This window comes from Tenebrio molitor, chromosome 9, assembly GCF_963966145.1.
Source record: "Tenebrio molitor chromosome 9, icTenMoli1.1, whole genome shotgun sequence".
Lineage (NCBI taxonomy): Eukaryota > Metazoa > Arthropoda > Insecta > Coleoptera > Tenebrionidae > Tenebrio > Tenebrio molitor.
In genome coordinates this window covers 5,620,472-5,638,213 of record NC_091054.1, presented here as the reverse complement: position 1 = coordinate 5,638,213, position 17,742 = coordinate 5,620,472, and the positions used below count along the sequence as shown (strand labels likewise).

At 36.2% G+C, this 17,742-nt stretch overlaps 1 protein-coding gene and 1 long non-coding RNA gene across 4 annotated transcripts in view; one reads left to right on the top strand and one right to left on the bottom strand.

Annotated features, from left to right (window-relative positions):
• Positions 1-17,742, bottom strand: part of LOC138138120 (neuropeptide CCHamide-2 receptor-like) — a 68,430-nt gene that overhangs the window by 25,304 nt on the left and 25,384 nt on the right. The gene's annotated exons all lie outside the window — the stretch shown is intronic.
• LOC138137897 (uncharacterized) lies at positions 9,631-10,273 on the top strand. Its single transcript, XR_011161913.1, has 2 exons — positions 9,631-9,772; positions 10,142-10,273. It is a non-coding gene; the product is annotated as an uncharacterized lncRNA (long non-coding RNA).

The window sequence follows — 17,742 nt, the reverse complement described above, 5'->3', positions numbered from 1 at the left end:
TGCTGTAATGATTTGATTTATAGACAAATGCGCAAAAAAGTGCATGATGTATACAAGAATGTCTGTTTTGGGAGCGTGGTTTTTTCGTTCTTGTGCAGCGTGCGTGCTCCCGATCAATTTCTGATTTTGCACGAAAGTTGAGTTTCCTTCGAGGTCCTGTCTCATAATTCTCAATTTAAATAAAATCAAATCCGACACGGGGAAGGCTTGCAGAGCGCTATTTTATGCAAATATCCGAATGATAAGACACAATATGAAAGAAATTGTATTGGAATTGGATCATTAATCAAACTGTGCTTTGGCCTACAAGGACTTCACTGTTTTAAATTTGACAATAAATCATTGCGCTTAAGTCCTGTTGTTGTCGAGCTTCTCGCAATTCTTCTCGACTGCTGTGCTTTTGTGTAGGTGTAATACTTCCTGATAAGTTTTTCATTTGTTCAGCTCGTGTCAATATTGGTTTTACGTTGTTTGAAGAGTTTTCCTAATTTTATCAGATTTTTTCTGTTGTTCTTGCATCGAATTATTTTTAACTTCTGCTTTGTTTGCGTTCGTGGAAATTTTTCCCAACTGTTCAAAAGTTTTGACGGTTTTTTTGTGTTTTTAAGCGCCAAGTTGGGCTTTTCTTTCACGGTATTTTCTTTCGTGGTGTGCTTAAGTTTTGGGACATTTGTTGTCAGAACCGTGTTTGAATGTGAATAGGTTGGAAGAATTTATTTGCTGGAATTACTGTCAGGAAGTGTTAAAGCTCTATAATGGAAGCACATGTTTTGTTGCTTTGCTAGTGTTGAACTTGGAAAGTTTCTGAGAAAACTGTTAGGGAGGAGAAATAGCAGGCACGAAGCTGACGAGTTCACAGTTTATTGCTTTGCAAGGAAAATTGTATTACCAATCTTCACACTTAGAAAATAGCAAAGATTTAAAGTGTGCCAAGTAATCTTTCTTTTGGCAAAATCTGAATCATACTACTATAAATAATGTTTTCTGCTTTTGTTAATACTTATTCTTTATGCTTGGGCGCCACTACTTGTTCGCTGAATAAATGACGTTTGACACATATAGTCTGACAGCTGACAGTTAACTCAAACAAACGCAAGTAGCAAGCCACTTGATTTTTTTAAATTGAAAATGATAAATCAAAAATATTTAATTACAAGTTTATCCATATTTTTAATTGACGGGGCATATTTCGTTATATTGTTCCCGAGGGGGGAGGGGGTTACAATAATAATTCAGCCAATTTTCTTCCAAATTTTTATTTTTTTTTTAAATGCATCTGAATATTATTTTTCATTTAATTAAGGCGTCGAGATTGTTTCCTTATTGTGTATTTTGTGTTGATAATCACCTCCCTCATTTCGCCCTTCACTTCATTATCTTTCCCGCCTCTCCGAGCTTTACGGCAATTTTGCAACCCCTCCAGACCATCTTCTCTTAGTCCAGTCCAAAATAAAAAATACATTACTGCCGCCCCATTTGGAGACGCTAATCCTGCTAAACCAAATTGCCTCGGGGTCAGACAATAAGTCGCCATTCTTCGGCGCCCTTTGGTGTCCCACTTGACGTACGGCCGCGCTAGAACAAGCTTAATAACAACCCTTATCTGCAAAGTCAAAATCTTAATGTCCGCAATTACCCCGAATTGCACGTCCGCCCCCAATCGAATTTAATGCCCATTCCGACCATTGTTATGTACATATTTGCCGCCATCAAGGCGACTTATCGTCACGCGATCCCTTGCTTAACCCTCTTAATAAGCTTCGATTTTCAATCTGGACAAAAATTAACTCCGAAACGTTATCCGCCGCCCATTAAAGCAACCCCGAACATCGCATTTTTACGTAATGTCGTCCGTGAAGTCTAATTGGGGGCGGAATCCCAATTACCGCGGGATCAGGGACGCCCCCGTAAATCCTGTCCGCGCGAGGGTGGGACTAGTTTACATGTGTCTTGCGGGATTTTCCGGTTAATAAAAGGATTGTTATTGGGCGTGCTGACTTATGGGGGGCACATGTGGTGACGGTTTAACGGGGGAGTTGACCCGTGCGTGAATGCTCGTATTTTTGCATTGCGGAAACTGCGAAGCAATGTTATTAAGGCGAATATATTTCACAGAGCTTTTTCAGGATTAGGCGCGGGGATTGTCATGATTTGGAAAAAAGTTCAGCTGCGATTTTTACTTGTTTCTCCTGTTATGGGGAGCTTAAGGAAGTTAAAAAATGAAATTAAAAAAAACAACGGAATCCAGTGGGACGGTGAAAAATCGCAAAAAGAAAAAAAATATGGTGAAATAAACAGTCTGGTAAAGAAATCAAAATCAGGAATAGTAAAGGGGGAATTATAAAAAAAAATTAAAAACGAACGACTAATAGTTATTTATGCAACACATCATATGCATAAAGTACTACTTTTTTTAGAAGCGGAAAGGTTACATACACGAGCGCAGCGAGTTCTATACAGGAATTGCATAAAGTTTGCCAAACTTGAAACAAAAAATGCTGATTCAAAATTAGGTACTTTTTTAAGTAAATTACTGGCTCAAAAAATTAGGTTAGAGTCTTGCTAATGTCAGAGTGATATGTGTGGTTATATTTTATAATTTATTGCTTTCGGTTCGAATAAAAATCAGATGGTAAGATTCAAGACCGAAATATGTTTGATGATTGATGAAACCAAGAAGAAAAGTTTATTTTGTGCATACATTTTTTACTTGTAATTCTGGAAATGTTCGCGCTTGAATGAGAGAAAAATGAACTTACAACTGTCTCTCTACTTAGTTTTTATACTCACTACTGATAAGATAGCGTGATACTGAATATCTTATATCACTCCAGGATAAGTAACCAATCCACCAGTAAGAATCCCGTCGAAATCGGTTTGGTATTTAAAGCCGTAGTAAGAAACAAAGAAACATACATTATAGTCAAATATACAGGCTGTCTCAAAATTCGCGAATTCCGAATTCAGAGCGTTGTAGGGGATCACTTCAGTAGTCCAAATACGGAAATAAAAAAAAAATCGGGACTCCCCCTACAAAGATACATTGGTCTGAAGATGCACTCTTTGAAGTGTGTTTTCTTCAAATACAGCGTGAAAAGTTCAGTGTTTATTGTTATTTATGATAATTCTGGAAAATAATAACGTAATACAATTTTTTTGAAAAATAGCTTTACTTTGGAGTAAAAAAATCTTAATTTTTGTAAATTTTCTTAAAAATGGAACAGCAGCGTAGCTAGAATAGTATTTTGTCACTGTGGATATGAAGGCTGCTATGTATTGAACAAAATTAAAGTGCTTATATCTTCTTCAGGAAGAGCGATTTTTTTTCTAAGTGTTTTTCGAGCTCCACTGGGTCCTTCCCTACCACGCTCTGAATTCGGAATTCGCCAATTTTGAAACACCCTGTATTATCTCTTCTCCTTCGATAGTCGGGTACTTAAAAAAATCGAAATGTTAATTATTATAATCGAAGCAGATAACAGTAAAGTAAAGCAACGAATTCGCGTTCAATACTTTTCATATTTATTTGTCGAAAATATTCAAGACGAATCCTTACCGTTAAATTTAGAACGATAAAGGTAATAAATAATAGAGCAGAAGCCAATGTCTGTAGAAGTTATTCGTAACTTCTTGAAGTTGACAAAATTTGAATAAGTGGATAGTCTTTTGTTGGAACTTTATAAGTATTACTTGTTGCTATTTTTACTTTGTTTAAACCGTCTGCTGTATCCTGTGTCGAATAATAGTTCATATTTATTTCTTGTGTAGGAATTTCATATACACATTTTTATCTAGGTCTGTGTAATATTGAATCTACTCGTTTTGAACATGTAATAATTTTACCGCATGCCGTGCGGTAAAATAAGACTACTCGTTAGTCATTATTGTTCTACATTCTTTACAAAAACTGGGCCATGGACTCGTTGCGCAAATATTACACGCCTGCCATAACAATAACTAACTAAATAATAGTATATTCCACTCGTTGCGTAAATAACTATTCTGCACTCGCATTACTCTCACTAATTCTTTATGATGTAAATAAATGTTTACATCTGGCGTGACATGTTCTTACGTTTGGTGTTAATTTGAAATTTCCGCAGTTGTTGTTGAAAATTATCTCCTGTACCAAAACCTCGACTCTATTTAACATCCACCAATTAGGTAATAGCTTTAGTTTTGACGTCGATGGCGGTTCAGGAGGGATTATCCCGTACCGAGGTAAACCAACTGGGAAATTAATGCATATGAAGTCGGAAGGAGTTCAATTATATCTCAACCGCAGATCTCGAGTGGATAACCTTTGTTTTAGAAAAATACAAAAACCCTTTAAAGAATTTTTATTCAAAGTCTACATCCACAGCGTCCCAGTCATAAAACTGTGATTCAGGGAATTTGTTCTATACATTTTTTTATCGTGTCCGATTTTTTTGCTCCTCTTCTTAAGTTAATAACAATTGTAGGTATGACATAATTTCGGAGTTTTTAATATGATTTGGAGATTTAGCATTTGTTTATGCGCCGCCGGCTTTGAACACAGAGAAAGGCAAATTCCTTCGGACCCTCCGCATGCAAACTAACAACCCAAACGAGCCACACACGCGAGGGCTTTTAAGCTCGCCTGAGATTAAGCCACTTAAAACAATTTTCACGTCTCGTGGCGAATTCTCATTCATAACAAAGTGAATTCGTTATTCCAAACGCTATAATATACGTTTCGAAACGGATTCGTGGATGACGAAGTAATTTCGCCCCGCCGTTGTTCGAAATTGTTTTATATTTATTTAGGGCTGTGTTGCGTGTCTTTGGCCGAATTCTATTCGGCTCGTGTTTGTTCTTTTATTTTTATTGTTATGCGATGGTCCTAAGGAGGATTTCCCGGGGATTATAAGTTCGTGTGAGGGACCGATCTCATAACGGATCTACGTGAGTGAGCCAGAGTGTGATTTAAAACATGAAAAGGCTTCGTTCGGACGCGTGTAATTAAGATTTCTGGATACAGTCGGGAAGGTTCTCACGGATATCATATTTCTGGCTTAAATGAAGTGGAGAGTTACAAGAATTTCATTGTGGTTTCTTATTGTTGTATCAAATGATATTACAGCACAAAACAAGAATTTCTGGTAGCACTACGTAGATACAAGATACATTGTCTGAAAATAATTTAATTAATTTTGACTAAAATAATTTTCTTAAATTTTTTCAATCATTCATTTCTTGATCTGGAGCTGTTATTTAATTGTTTTTTTAATTTGTCCTTCCGCTGACAATTGGAGTGATTATTTCTTTCCAAAATTAAAAGAGAAGCTTCGTGACACTCATTTTCCAGACGATGAAGCCGTCATTATGGATGTAAAAGTACTGAAATTACAAATAAAAACTATTTTTCTAAGAACATTCGGCACCGGTTTGAATGGCGTGATGAGTGAGTTATGGTCTACTACAAAGCGCGAGGCCTACTTGGAATGTTCAGGAGAGGACCGGTATCGGGAGTCACGAGCAGTTGGGTATTTGGAGTGAGAGATAACGAATTATTGGCGAATCAATATTTCAACCAATGCATAATATGTTATTTTATATCTTTAAACACAAGTATTAAGCTCTGAGACTGAAAAAAAAGAAAAAATCCACTGTTATACAGGGTCTCAGCTAAGAATTTCGAGCCTAATATCTCGGTTATTTGCCAACGGATTTTTATGAAATTTAAAATGAATAACTGAGTTATTAGGCTCGAAAGTCTTAGCTGAGACACCCTGTATACATAATTCAGTAAAATTGAAAATCATCAAAATAATTATGTACATAGTCTTCAAAGGAACAGTAGTTATCTTACAAGTGGGATGTAGATATTATTATCACAGTGAAGTTTGCACAACGAGGCCTGGGACCAATTTATGTAATTACACACGTGCGATAATGATGTAGCATGCCTCGTGTTACGAACAAAATTTTATTTGCGATCACTTCGATAATGTTTTATTTGACTCTTTAGATATAGAAGAGGCAGCGTCAATCGTTATTTTAGTTTTTGTCTTTGAAGAATCACCAATCCAATTCAATTAGCTTGTTTTTTAATTTTTTCCAATACTTGCACGCTGTACGGTAAACATTTTTTACCGCACGGCGTATGGTAAAGTAGGTCCTTTTAAATTTAGTAAATTTCTTTTCAAAGTTTTTTCAGTCTTTAGCAGACATTTTTTTAAATGTATTTAATCCGCTTTTTTTGTCTTTATTTTAAATTTTATTTAAAAATGTTTTCACATTTTCTCAATCTATGTTAGTTAATTTTTTAACAAACGCTTTGCATTTAGACTTCAGATCGTACCCTAGATTTTTTTTTTGTTGTTTTATTGTTTCGTTTTTTCTCTACAAAGTAATTTGTCCATTATTTCATATTTTGTTTTTGTTTCACGCAATTTATTCCAAAAAGTGATGTATGTACATTAGAGAACTAACAAAATCTATTGTTATTATCATCTCTAGTTAGATTTTTTTTTTTCGTTTTCTTCTAAATCCACTCGTTCATCACTGCTTCCAGTTGTTTATTTAGAAAAACATCACGAACCCATCCATCCTTTTGTCACAGCATCCATTTTTTCGTTGTTATTGCAGCGCTCATTCCGTCCGTTTCTGGTCCATCAACTCTCCGATAACGTTTCGATCCCGGCGAAAGCTCGCAATATTAACGCGAACGAGCTTTCTTTTGATGCCGTACATAAACACGGCCTCATTTGAATTCCCATGCATTTGTTAACGTTCAAGTTAATGAATTCGCAACTTTTAAATGGGAACCGTAATTGTTACAAAAGCAAACAGGACGAGACACGAAACGAATGATCACGTTACGTCGTTTTGCATTCGTTGGATACACCGGTTTCTATTAAAAGCTCTCCAAGCTGCAAAAACATGCCGCCAGTGTAAAAGAGGCGAAAAGCTGCCGCGCACCGTTTACTTTGTGCACGGTCTGCAGGTCATGCTTGATGTTTCACATCTTATGTTATCAATGAAAACAACGTCTTGTTAATTGTTTACCGTGGTAGGTGAGCGGTGTTTGTTGAGGAAATTCGGCGAGAATTCGAGCGGACTCATCGACGGTAATTCGATCCTCGGGAAACTATTAGATGTCCACAAAAAGCTCTCGAGATGAGCTTTTCATGGGCGTTAGTGGATGGTAGTGATGAGTTTTACAGTTTTTCACGAGGGTGCGTGACGTGACTGAAACCGCGCTGAAACTAAAGCGACGCTTACAACTCTGACAAGATTGTAAAATGAAGTTTCAATTTATCTGTGCATTAGTGGTACTGATTTAGTTAAATTGAAAGCTCTTTGATGCTATTGTGCACCAATTAGCTAAGAATTCTCCAGCTAATAGTAGGTATCGCGTTTTCACAAATTGATCGACGACTGGGAAAAATTTAAGTCAGTGGAGTAACAATTTGTTGAGTGATTTAGGGAGTAAATTATGTTCGACGTTATTATGGAAATTTTCATAATTACCATATTTTCAGACTCTCGTGGGTGAAGAAACAGAGTTTTAATTAATGATCGTTATATGTTTTGAACACAGCACGGACAGAACCTGCGTTTTAACATGGAGGAAATTATTTTTTTTTAATTAAGAGAAATAAATAAAAATTTTAAAACAGATATTCTTTAGTAAAATAACTAAACTATAGCCTGTTCGCTTATCAAAGAACTATGGATTTATCTTGGTTAAACAATAAATATCCTTAAGATTCTATTTAAATAAGTTGGCATAACTGAAACGACAGTACTGTGTGATAAATGTAAAGTGTAAATTGTGTGTTGTGTACCACTATTTATTCAACCAAAATAACTAAAAGATGTCTCTGAGCTTAATTCATACGTGTTTTAATTTTCAACTGTCACATTTAAAGTGTATCATATCTGTCATCAATTCTTTTTGCTTAATAGTTTCATTTTGAAAGTTTGTTATTTTGTTAGGTTATGTTAAGCAGCGACGGTAGCGCCAAATACTAGAGCCTGTCAGATACACAATAAATATCAACACTTCTAGCGATATTGACAAATTATATTCGAGTGACCTAATCTACGATTTGACTTCTTTTTGTCATCGCTACTTTATATGATTTTTTTTTACATTAAAGTAATGCATATTATAACTTCCAGCGCCATCAAATCCTATTCATTCTTGTGGACTATGATCTATTTCGTTAATCACAAAATTATCCTTGAATATGCCACACGTGCTCAGAATTCTAGCCGGCCAAATTTTATCTGCAACTAGAACTCAATAAATTTGATAAATCAATTCTCGTCCCATTTCCTAAATTATCGTCAACAACGTATTCTCCTTAAAGTGCTGCCGAGCAACGATTCATCTCGAAAATCTAAACAATGCCATTATTTTGATAATATGTTGTGACTATTTTTATTACGTGACACTTCTTTTCCTTTTTTATCAATGAAACAGCCATTATTCCTGTTTTTTTTATTAAAGAAAACATGTCGTTAGAGATGTCAAAGAAGTAAAAAGGTGCTCTGTACTTGTCTTGATCAGAGCTTTGAAACGAAACACCGTGCGATCGAAAATAAAAAAAAATGAGATGGCCATGATTAATACACTTCAGTTGGGAGCATGTAAAAATTTAATTAAAATGTCATCAGATGTCATTAATTACAATAGTAACTGTCATTCCGGACTTTCAAGGCACTTACTAACAACTTGCCTTGATTATTTTGTTTTTCCATACCTGAAAAACAACGTGTTCAAAAACAGGCCTGGCACAATTCCCGAATTAATGCAAGTAATTACTGATAACTGCAATTTAATTGAAGTCCCGACTTTGCGAAGGTCATTTAAAAACATGTAGCGAAGAGAATAGCATTATGTTTGGAAGCTGAAGGCAGACATTTCGAACATTTACTCTAGTTCGTAAATACGATTGGAGCTCCTCATGATTCTTTTACAACCGACAGGTCACACATAATGCACACCTTTATTATTATAGGATCCATTTTTTTTTCATTTCTCTTTCGACAACCAGTGACGGAGGCTGATAATAGTATATTGTCGGTCATTGCGAAAAACATTCGTTGCAATTTTACAATGAAATGTAATTTTTCGAGGGAAGTGCACAAGTTTGTGACAAAACCGGCGATAAAATCGCTGATGAAAAATCGGTCTTGTCGAGAACCCTCGAAATAAGCCGTGCAAGTTTTATGGCGTCTGGCGAACACCCCTCCGTCTACCGGTAATGAAGTACATCTCAGCTTTTATTGCGCCTTTAATATTTGAAATCACCGTCAATAATAATCTGGCAATAAATATGAACATCACGCGTGGAACGACCGCAGACAGAGCCGGAACAAGGCTAATTTAAAGGCCCCTAATAAAATTAAGAGCTCCAGGTCGAGGTTTGACGTGTAATCCTGCGAACCTGCTGAAGTGTCCTGATTCGGGATTACCGTTATCAGCTCGCGCAAACGCTGGCCGTGTGAAAAGTTTTTAATTGAGCGGAGGCGCCGCCGACTTTTATTCCAAAGACCGTGCGGACAATATTGATGGGTTCGGGAGTGGGGGTGGGATTCGTGCCCCCTCAATAGATAAAACCGTTCTTCGGGAAATGTTACGGCGTGCCAGGTGAATCTGCATTCCGTGGGGCTTTTTGCACTGGAGAGCTTTGATGGCGGTGAAAGCTGCGAGCTTTTTGCAACCGGTGGAAATTGGTCTGAAGTTTGTACGACCGCCGGAGCGGTCAATTAAGTTTTGTGCGTTTTTGCTTTTTTGGTAGGTTTGCATCCTAATACTTTTAGTTTTCGAGAGCTTTCGGTTTTCAAATGATGAGCTTCAGTATTTTTTTAATTTTAGTAACCATGGTCGTTGTAACCTTAATTAAGTGCACTGGCTATATCGCCGTCTAGTCCCAATTGTTGTGATGTTTTAATTCATTTTAATTTTAAACCCCAATGACAATACTTCTTTCTTTTTTTTTTTTTAATTTCAAACTCTTCAAAGCGATGAGTTGTACATCCAATATAATTTTTTTGGTATGAACTAAGCTCGTTTACATCTAAATTTTGACCTTGATTGTGGAGTCTTTAGAGTCCCATTTTTTCAAAAACAAAAGGTATTGATTTAAAAAAATATATTTTTCAGCACTCCATGACACCTCTAGATGACGCACCTTCAAGAAAATGCGCTACTTTTTGGACACCCTGTATATGATAATATTTTGATTATAATTGTAGGAGATAAATCATTTAAAAAATATTAAATTAATACACTGTGTTCTACTCTTTCACATTACTGTAATTCAAAATTTATGCATGATTACTCTAATGGGCCTCTGCAGTGCCATTACTACACTTTAATAATTTATTTATTAAAATTGTTTGATAAACTTTTAGATGCTTTCATGCCCATTTGTATGTAGTAGGTGGCTTGGGGATTGTTTAAAAAACCAATGTAAAAAGTATCGGAACAAATTAAACTGTATTTATCTGTTGTTTTTTGTAGCAAATTAATTTTTTTTATTCTCGTCAATAATACATATTTCAAACGTCCAGATATTTATTTCAACTATAGTTTTCGTATTGTTATTATGAGCTATTTGTGTTTTCTGATAAGGACTGCGCTTTTATGTCGGTAATAAACTGCAGTATTATTATCTTCTTTTATAACCTATTAAGAAATCTAACAAGTTTAAAATTATTGTTGTCGTCATAAATTTTCGCCGAGAATAATATTAAGGATTGAAATGAAAATAGCCCATCAGTGCGGAAAACATGAATTTTATTAAAAAATTGTTAATAAAAATTTGGTGTGTTAATTTTACACGGACGTTAAAAGAAAAAGATGAATTAATAATTTCTGTGAGTTTAATATAATTTATCTACGACCATTAAATAATACGTTTATTATTTACGTAACTATAGATACATTATGCTAGTCATCAATTACACCCGTGACTTATTATAAGTCACTTGCGATATATCATATTCATAAGTTATAGATATTACAAATTTTGTAAGCTAAGTGTTTTATGAAAAAAAAAGTCGTAGGTCGTAGATAAAACATCGTATTTAACTCGCGAATAATGCCTATTCTCTACTATTCTATACTCTGGTGATTAAAAAACTCGCCTGCGGCTCGTTTTTTAACTTTTACCCACGTGGATTATGATAGGCATTATTAGCTCGTCAAATAATATACTATAATTTGATGTGAGGAAAAACTAATACTTATTTTTAATCACCAGAGTGGATTATAGGCATTATTAGCTCGTCAAATAATTATGCTATAATTTGATGTGAGGAAAAACTTAGATAAAAAGGAATAACGTAAAAAATGAAAAAAACGATGTGCACAGGGAAGGTTAAAAGAGTTTAGCAATGAAAATCATTAATGGTGAAAGGGAGATAATTACTATACAGAGTGTCCCAACGAAGCGGTAAAGTCCATTATTCAAATTTTGAATGGATTTTCAAACTTGAATGGTTTTTAAGTTATTAACACTAAAATATATGCTTGATTTGAATTTTTTACGTTATTTAATTTTTAATATGCTACCTCATTTTTACAAGTTATGTGTAATGCCAAAAAATTCCCTAAACTTTATGTTTCTAGTGCATTTAGCTTATTTTTTGTAACGCATTTTTTCCAACTGTGTATTTTTGACAATGAAACAAAATTATTCCCAACAGCAAACCAAGATTGAGTTTGTGTTGCAACTCATTACTGAACCACTGTGTATACTGGGGAATAATTTTAGGTTATGTAGTTGAATCCGACTTCTTCATTTTGACATTCGAATGACTTGTTTTTTTCGACACCCTGTATACACATACATATTTCAAAATTTGAAATCTGTAGAAGTTCTCAACGAAAAAGTTTTTCAATCTATTCTTCGGTAGCAGTAGATGAAAGATTTTTTTTTCGAAAATAATATGAACTTTTTATCATACCTTATATTTTTTGGGAGTATTAACATTTTCTCGTGGCTAATAATATTCAACGTATATTCTTCCGTTCGTTTGCATTTGGTATTTTTAAAGCCTCCACGGTTACTTTTAATTTTAAATTACTTTCTAAAACAGGACCGCAAAGACAAAATTTCCATCGTCAGTTGTAGCACGTCAGTGCAGATACATAATATTATCGTATCGGAATATCATAAAATATTCAGACCGGCTGCGATTTCTATTGAATATTAAACCCTCGTTCCCTCTAATTCTGATTTAAAATTCCAATTTATCTGCTAGTTTCCTGCAAAGAGAAATTTTGAGTACTACATCAAAGAGACATCAATGTTTTTATGTGAAACCCGTCCCGAATGACTTTAATTGCCATTATCCTGGAGCGTTCTGCCAGAATTTGGGATTCCGCGGTGCGAAACAAGATAAGTTTTATGCGGCAGGATGAGAATATCCTGGCGGACTCCTTGAATCGCAGATTCTTTACGACTTCTCTTTTATGACACCGAAACTGACACTGGATAAAAATAAACTCAATATAAAAAAAATCTATCTGCACAGTTTAAAAGTGAATTAGCTCGACATGATTTGCTTAAAATCCCGATTCCGGGATCGTTGACTGATCCGATCAGAGGAAAGAGCGATTTGCAACCGGTGGCGGCGGTGGCGGAACAATAAATTCCGCGATTGCATCGATTCAATCACGAAACTCTTCCAAGAGACTCCGGATGAAATGCAACTCCTTTGCCAGAGTAAATTAATGTTTCCGGGCGAATCCCCGGATAAAACTATTTTCATATCGCTCCCCTGCAGGATATTAAAATAACGAAATCGAGCGACTTGAGTTTCACAGGTACGGAAAAATTAATTCCATGACCTCTGAAGAATTTCATTCAGGTTCGGAGTCATTCGAGCCGGGGAAATACCGCCGATTCGGGCGGCCTCTACTGTCACCGAACCAAATTAAAAACTGAGGCATTTTCAGGCGTTTTATTGTTTTTATGGATTATGCGTGCCACTCTCGGAATATCTTCTCCGTGAGCGTGAGCCGCGCCCTCTGGAATCGCGCGGGGAACCACCGAATTAAAAATTTGCAAATCCGAGTAAACACGTGATGTTTAAACATGAAGTTATTCCGAAACGACACGATATTTACATTCGATCAAGTTGGCAGCCTGGGGGCTCCGTTCTGCCGACGACAATGGAAAATGTGACGTAAATTGGAGTTGAAAGCTCGGAAACAAAGAAAAATGCGACCTTATCCACGTCACGGGGCTCGAGAACACAGATTATAAATATAGACTGGGCCGATGAATTTTTCTAGTTATTTTTCGTCGTGTGGGGTTGGCGCTTCCGGTGAGTTTTAATTTCAATTTGACGTGGTCTAGTGGGCCGAGATGTCGGCTGACAGGTCGGGGAGTTGGTAAACGCGGCCGCCGTGGCGCTGCTGTCGGTGTCCTGTCCGAACGTGATTTATTGACATCAACACATCATCACTCAACAATCACCGCCGAACATTTATTATGTCCTATCTAACACAAACCATGTCTTCGTACTCGGACAATTGCAAACAGATCAGGTTTTTGCATCGATGCGAAACAGTGAACGCTTGTTCGGAAAGTCACGCGAAAAAGACGATTTACGACGGCGATTTCCTGTTCGAACATGTTTCTTCAACTTGTTGGGAACATTTCATTTCCAGGTATTACGGCGGATGCGGTTTTATGTGTTTTGCGGTCGTGAGAACGTTAGCAGTGTTGTAAAAATTCGGCGAGAAGAAGGGTGGTGATAATTAAAAGGGAAGTGCGAAAAAAATGTTTTTCCATGATCATTGAATTTCAGTGGTCTTAGTGAGCAAAGATGGCAATTGAATCACTTGTGAGGCAAAAATATTTTCTCACTAGTGAGCAAAGTGAATGTTTTGCGAGTTTGTCGATAGAGGCGCCAATTATTTGCACCGAGAGTTTTTTAATCTGTTTCTGAATATTAATAACTAAAGCTTGTCATTATGTATTGGTATCACTCATTAAACTAAAATCAGTAAACCAATCACAAACTCGAACGGTTGGGGTCCTCGCCTTCGGCTCGGACGCCCAACTTCCCTACTCGTGATTAAATGCACTACTTTGCTCACTTGTACTGAAAATAGCTATTTCCTTCCAAATCCGGTTGGAAATAAATTTTGGTTTAAAGGAAATAGTGTATAGTGTAGCTGGAATTGAAAAATAATTTCACTCCCGGAAACCTGTTAGTATTGTTCTCATTTTATCACAGATCTATAATATGTATTACAGTTTCCTACTTCCAAATGACACAATAGCAACAGGGGCGCCACCACGCGGCGAAGTAACAATTTCAGTTTATGATTGTCTTTCGGCAACTTTAATAATAAAGCAATAATTACCGCGTTCGATTTACTTTCAAAATTATGTTGACAACCTCGTGACTTCTCCTTACAGGGTACAGGATAATTGCTTTCCTGCCAAGCCTGGTTGCGATCTCCGTTACGTCTTGTTGCCCTAAGTCTTCCGCTCACTGTAATTCGTTTTTCTGTCTCCTGGCAGTTAAATTTTTAAATTGTGAAAATGGTGTTTTTAAACAAATATGAGATTTGTTGTGTTTGTTTCCGAGAGATTTCTGCTTTCATAAAACTTTTTACTTGCTTTAAATGCCTTTAAATTGCATGGGTTGCGAGAGAAGCGAAATCTTACGTCTGCTATTCAGTCAGAAAATGTAACTGGAACAATATTTGGATTCGAAATTACTACAACAGTAAATAAATGTTGATGCAGATGTTGTTTTCCTGCGAAAAATGCATTCTGCTAGGGTTGTTTTCTCTAGAATGTTCGACGTCTTTCGTATGAATTTAAGCAAAGCATAATTTAAAAACATTAAAATCAGACCATGAACAGAATAACTTATTTTTCTCCTTTCCATAAAAATTTGTAAAACCTCAAGACCAAAAATATTTAGCAGGAAACTCCACGAGTGCAGGATCAGATTTATACTGATGATTTAATGTTTTCAATTTTTTTTTAAGTCTGAAGATATTCACGCTCAGATGCGAGAAAATTTACTCTCTTGCTTTACCTCTACTACTGATAAGATAACGCGTGTTATACCAGGTGATTTTTAAAATTTTATATTCTACGTCACTCCTGCATGGATGTGTTGCCCAGCAGTGAAAATTTCGTCGGAATCGCATTAGCATTTAAAACTACAGAGAAGCACAAACAAACATACCTACATATTTAAATATGTACATTACCTTCTTTCCTGTATATAATTTGATTTTCTGACTCTTTTTTGGAAGGAAAAATTTAATTTTGCTCATTTCTTTTAAAATGTCTAAAACGCATTATCCTTATCATAAAACGTCTTTTGACGTCATTTCACTATTAACCTGTCGGCTCACTTTTGATTTGTTTGTTCCGCTCCTTATCGTGAAAGACGAATATTAACAATTTTCGTGAAACCTTTTGTGCAAAGAGCTTAAATGGAGATAAATGAAAAACAGACTCCGTGCTTTAAGCCCGGAATTGTATACTCCTAGAGTCCCATCGGAAGACAAAATAAATATCATCTTGTCGCTGTTGCCAGATATGACCAAAAAAAATAAGCGGATTATTTAATGTTGTTGATCCGGCGTGGCGCATCAAAGACGAAGTTTTCTATCTGCGAAACAAAAACCAATTATCAATTTTTAATGTCACATCCGGTGAATCGTTTTTGTTAAGAATTCTGTTTCCACTTCAAAAACATTTCAGTCTTTACCAGTGCCTATTAAATGTCATGCGAGAAAATATAAAGCCTCTGCAACCGCCAGAATATTTTCTGTAGAGCACAAACATAAAAAGGATTAACATAGTGTATAAAGAAATAATAAAAAAAAAAACAAAAAAACAAGAGAATAATGTCTTCGAGAGGAAAATCTGAACAGATGTGTAGTAAGAACTGACTTGACCTGGTCCAGGGTCAGAAAAAAGCGTCCGAAAAAGTGCGTCCGAAAAAGTGCGCCCGAAAAAGTGCGTTCAAAAAAGAGTAACTTTTCGTCCGCATGGGAATACGTAAAATTACCTTTTTCATTAAAAGGGTGTCTAAAAAATAGTTTATGGTGCAACGCATGTCGATAAAACTTTCAGCGAGGATTCCTTGAGAATGCGAAGGGATCTTGATTATGTTATAAAATTATTAATAATTCATAAAACGGTTCCATACTGTCAAATTAGGTTAAGTCAGATCTTGCTAGTGCCAAAGTGTCATATGTGTTGTTACATCACGTGATAAAAAAAAATGTCATAAAATGTCGTAAATCCCGCCTCACCTTTTTTGTGAATTTCCAGGACATTTGTCACGATATTCAGGACAACGAATTGACTTATAATTGAATTATAATTCTAATTGTCTTAAATTAGGTATAATCGAGAATCGAGACTGTAGATTTTTGCATTTCCATCAAGGATTTTTTTTCTGAATCTGTCACTAATTAAGCTTCAGTAGGAGCACCAGAGGAATGCTTGCCGCAGGCACCACCCACGCTTCCTTTTGCTCCCAGTATGTTAGTTAAAATTGCAATTTTCCGAAACGGAATAGTTCACATTTCCCTAACTGCCCTCACCCTTAATTGCCACTTCAGTCCTGAGGCCATCTTTTGCGCTGCAGCCGCACATAAATCAGTCTAATTATGAAAGCGCATTCAAAATTCTAGTCCTAATTGTACCTGAAGGGCATCAATTTTCCTCGATTGGATGCACAGTGCTGCCCCCTCCTGCTACATTATTTCAGTTAATTGAGGGTGTACGAAATCCGTCCCACAAACGAGATGTCATTAATTTGATAAACCGTCATCGAAGACTTGAGGGTATTACAGTTGATAATTACAAAGGCGACAAAGCTTCCCGCATTTATCACCGTTTTTGCTTCCGACAACAACTAATTTACGACGGCGCTTCGGAATTTTTCAGATCTGAGCTGATGGCCGGGAATTTCTGAATTTAATACAACGGAGATTGTCCTTGCACAGGACTTTATCTGAGATTAAGTTTTTTGTTCTTATTTCGGCGAGAACGAATAGAGAAATTCCGCTGCTGAAAGGGGTACAAGGAGCCGATAAAAAAGGATAATTTGTTAGGTCCTGGATGGAGTTTGAAATGTAGACTCGGAAACAGAAAGGTGCGCAAAAATCTGGAAGCTTTCGACACACTTTCCCGCATAAACATAAACAGGAAATGCAGAAAGCTCGCCTTAAGCTGGGGTTTCGCCAGTCAGTCCGACATGCAACATTTACTCCAAAGGGCAATGACAGTTGTGAGGGAAGGGGAGTGCTCTGGAATGTTTAAAGCTAAGAGGGCAAACTTGTTCGTCCTTTAATGTTAAAGCAGCTGAACTTTAATTTTCCCAAATTATCATGCACTCCCTGGTGGCCACCCATCCAAACACTGACCACACTCGAAGTTGCTTAACTCCTCTGATCGAAAGCTAGTGCGTTCGTGTTATTGTTGTTGTTTTCATTGTTTTACCATACAAAGCTTCTCTCAATAAAAACAAACACTTTTCCCAAGTATCATATTGTTTTGATTTTTTATGAGCGTCCTGCTACAGCTGTTGACACGAGAACAATTTTCAAATCTCTTTTGAAACAATTTTACCACTAGAATTTTTTCCAAAGAGGAAAAGCAAAATCTCCAAGTCCTACTTTGTAAGATTTCCGATGAAAATAATGTCGCGCCAGCAAATTTGCATGAATGCACTTTGCCCCAAGAACTGTCACCGTTTCCTTGCAGC